The sequence below is a fragment of the Micropterus dolomieu genome, linkage group LG19, assembly GCF_021292245.1.
Source record: "Micropterus dolomieu isolate WLL.071019.BEF.003 ecotype Adirondacks linkage group LG19, ASM2129224v1, whole genome shotgun sequence".
Lineage (NCBI taxonomy): Eukaryota > Metazoa > Chordata > Actinopteri > Centrarchiformes > Centrarchidae > Micropterus > Micropterus dolomieu.
Window position 1 is genome coordinate 24494630 of NC_060168.1, and position 4503 is coordinate 24499132.

Sequence of the window (4503 nt, forward strand, 5' to 3'; positions counted from 1 at the left end):
AGTGTATCGTGCTCTTGGGTTCACTCTCAGGATAGACTTTAGTCTTTTGCATAAAAACCCAATAAAATTCTACTTGGTTTAATTCATCATGAGTTTAGGTAGATAAAAAGTCTTCTTTAATACAGCATAATGTTCAGTTAGTAAATTACTGTCCCATTTAGCAGAAAACAGTCTATAGCGCAGAGTATGCTTTAGGGTGGTACTACTGTAGCAGGTCTAAAGCTAGAATGATTTTTAATACATTTATGAGAATACCCAATTATGAATTTTAATATTCAGAAAATATTAAATCTTAAATCTCTCGTTTCGCGGGGCACCACCGGAGTTGTTATTAACCCAAAGTCTCCGGACCTCTGGGTAGCTTTTAATAATTATACAATTATTCACTAGTGATCAATTAACTAATAATCGCTCAATTATCTTAAATCAGTCAGTCTCATCTGAAGGGTAAATTCTCTTGGCAGGGACTTAGAAATAGGCAACACACACAATTCCTTGATTACAGTGAATTTATTAGCTAACTAAGGTGATATAAAAATGCGGTTAAATACATCAGAGAAATAAACAAAGGCTAAACAACGAGAAGGGGTTCCTATTGTGGGACGTATTTGACTCATACGGCAACTAATGAATGCAATTAGATGATAACTCGGTTAAATTTGTCTGGGAGTTTCAGGGATTACATATGCTGGACTAAAGATAAATGGATTAACAACTATAGGACGTCTCGGTTTTACTGCTTGTGTTTCTCCCCGCCGGTTTGCTGGTAAACGGCCTCACACTGGCAGAGTCCGTGCGTTCTCGGTTAGGACAGGTTAAAGCTGTCGGCCAGTCGCTTTCTCTGCCAGGGAAATGCTCCGGGGGTCTGTCTCTGGTAGGCTTATTGAAGAAACTTGCAGTGGGAGCCTTCCCAACCCTGTTTCGGGTCAGGTTTATGTTGTCCTTTGTTACTGCTAGCGGGCCACATGGAGGCGTCCAACCTCTGTGGGCTTAGCTCGACGTATAAAGCTTAAAAAGAACTTGGTCGTTCTCGAATTAACTAGTGTAACTTAACGGAGTGATAACTTTTTAACAAACAAAAAGAAAGAAAATAAAGCATGTAAAGTTGCTGTTAAACGAGGGAAAAATCGATGTCGCGGCACTTCGCGTGTGTAGCTTCAGGCGAAACAAAGGCCTTTGTTGCGCCGGGCCGAACTCTTAGGGCGTTGCCGGGAGAGCGGGCACGCCGGGAGCATGCCGAAGCGCTGTTGAAGAGCCCGGAACAAGCCAGAGCACAAGGAACAAGCCAGAGCACAAGGAACAAGCCAGAGCACAAGGAACAAGCCAGAGCGCAAAGAACCAGAGGAGAGAGTCAAGAGAGCGGTTTTCTTTCTAAACTTTTAATATGTCTATAAAAGAGAAAGAAAATGTATTTGCGCGTATTATAATCAAATACCTTCCCACAATCAAACCTCAATGGTCAAACGGTTGTACCGTTCTAAGTTTAAGCATTTGGTAACAGGAAAACAATTGTCAGTAATTAGACCTTAAAAGGTTAGCATTTCAGAATAATGGCATGTAATACTTATTTCGTCCACTTGGGGGAGCTCAGGTTACATGACGACAGCTTAGATTAATCCTAAAACAATGTTTGCCTAGGAACTGGGAAACTTAGTTATTTAGCCTTAAATTCAAGCTGGCAATTAATAGAGTATAGTATGACATTTCTTTATCATCATTTCTAAAGGAATTGTGTGAGAAAGTATTGTGAACAAGTATTGGTTACACATAAAATGAAGGAGTGTCCTTAACCTTGATGATGAAAATTAAAGCACTGCAAAAGTAACTTATTTAGATTCTTTTCAGCAATAATATCAACAACAGCAGCAAAAAAAAATTCAACCTTTCAGCCAGAGTAATGTCCCACCGCAATGTCCAATTCAATTTAATTCATTTATTATTTATGTAGCACCAATTCATAAGAACAGTTATCTTGTTTTCATATAGAGCAAGTTTAGACCGTACATTCTGTTTAATAAGCAAGAAATATATAACATCTAATTTCAGATGAAATGTGCCATTACATGTGTATACAAATTAGCATAGCTGCCCTTGATCAAAGCACCCTTGACTACTCAAAGCTCAGTTGAGCACTGAAACTGTATCAGGCACATCACAGGAATGACAAAAAAACAACTTAAAATGCAATTAAAGTCTGTTGTTCGTTCTTCTGTATAATCACACTGCTATGACAGAAGTAACCATATCCACCATGTGTACACACATTCTGAAGGCTTTATATTTTAGCAGGAACAGTTAGTGATTCCCATCATCTTGGACATGATAGATCAAAAAGTTTTTTCTTCCAGCTGATCTTTTGAGCGAGCAATAGCTTTTGAGTTGCTTTATTAATTCACTGCCAAAGAATGTGAGCCAGTATTTCTGTAAAAGGACATGTTGTTAACATGTTTGTGGATTAATAATGTTTGCTTCTGGTGCTGAAAATGGATATGAAGTAACTGTATCTTTAGCAATTATTTAAAAAATCTATTGTTGTCATATTTTTTAAGTATTAGATTCTGAAAATCAGCTCCAGTCCTTCCCCATTACAGATAGGCGGTTGAAGATAATGGATGGATGGATAGATGGATCTTTACAAATCTAGTACAAAAACACTTTTTGCACAATGGCAGCAGTAGCAACGCTATGACACAGTTTTGTTTGTTCACAAATATTTTGCGGGGTCACACAATAAAAACAATAAAGAAAAAGCGACATGCTTAAATATTATGGCCATACAGTTGTCTTTCTTCAAAAAAAAGTAATTCACGATGAAATAAACTTAATTTCAAATAACCTCCAACTGGACTTTCTCTCTCCCAATACCAGTTTCATTACAGGGTACTGGCTGATACTGATTACTGATCCAAATTATTATTTGGGTCAAAATAGTAAGAATCCAGTATACTGCATTCTTATTCTCTAATTTAAATTCTGTAAACCTCTCTGATATTTGGTCCATCATCATAAATTTGCCATAACTTTTAGGGGTAATAAGACAACAATGTCCATGTTAACAGAAGAGATTTGTACTTGAAAAACCTTACTTACATATAAACCTTACATATTTCTGTGCATTTTTTAGCCTTTATAACAGACAGTAGAAACATGGCAGGAAAAATGGGAGCCAAGGGAGAGATGTAATGAAGATCTCCAGCTAGACTTCACTGCTAATCCACGGGAGTGACCCTGTCATGTGTTTACATTTGCATGAAAGAGACACAATCTAAATACTTTTATACATAAAAAATGTGTTTATGACATTAAAAATTATATACAGTAAAACATGGACAGTACTACCTAATAGCCACAGACAGTATAACAAACCCTTTAGCTCCTTACAGACTAACATTAACTGGATCATAGAGCACTAACTGATGACAAACAGACCTGTTAACTCACTAATCCAACCCAAAAGCCTTAACAGCAGCGTAGATCCTCTCTCTCTCCACTGCTTTTGCATCCTTTATTGCACGGTCAGCTTTCATCACGCCGAAGACGACAGTAGAATAAATCCATGTGTCCTCATCTCTCTGAGAAAATACATTTCAAAAAAGCTTCATAACTGGATTAATAAGATGGATCCCACCTTTAAATTCCTTACCTCTTGACTTTTCTGACCACCACAGTTTTTTTGCAGGACAACAGCAGCTGAATTTTGAGAAAACAAAATAGATAATGACATGAAAAAGGATGTAGCAGTTTAACTTAATTTAATAGAGAACTATGAGTGACTTCTATTACCATTGGAACAATCAAACTTGCTTGTCTTCGTGCCGTAAATGAGGAAGGTTATAACAATCAGACTTATAGCCAAGACAGCACACAGCAGGAAAAGAATTGCATTGGCCTTCTGTGACCAAATGGCTCCTGGAACATTATCAAAAGTTAAAAACAATGACTATTAGTAATGAATAAAAATAAATTATTTTTAATTTCCCCTCGTCTTTAAATGATTTTGCATCTTAATAAATTTTATGTGATATCTTACACACCATGGAGAAGAATAAATAATTAATCAAAAATAGATTTTATGCATTTCAAAGTCTAAGTACAGACGGGATATTAATAATACAGTTACCTTGAATGTCCACTTTAGTTCCATCTCCGAATAATATCTCTCCACATGTGGCCACAGCACAGTAGTAAGTCCCAGCATCAGAGGAGCTGATGTTCTTAGAGAAGTGATAAACACAGCTTTTCTGAGAGTCAGATCTCTTGTCACATTCATCACGTCCATTTCCATCAGTGTAGATGATGTCTGGATGAGAATGATCTGATCCGGCTCTGAACCAGTACACACTGTGATCTCCTGGACACGTCTTATTGTCAGAGTCAGAGAGGACTGAACACTGGAGAGTCATCAAGTCTCCTGGACGGTCTGGATCAGATACTGTCGGCCCATGAATGACCGTATAGTTTGATGTCCTCTGAGTGTTTCCTGTGTGATACCAAACTGTTAAA

The 4503-nt window shown here is 37.4% G+C and overlaps 1 pseudogene; it reads right to left on the bottom strand.

Moving 5' to 3' along the window:
* Nucleotides 1-3518: 3518 nt before the first annotated feature.
* Nucleotides 3519-4503, bottom strand: part of LOC123957101 — an 8649-nt pseudogene continuing 7664 nt past the window's right edge.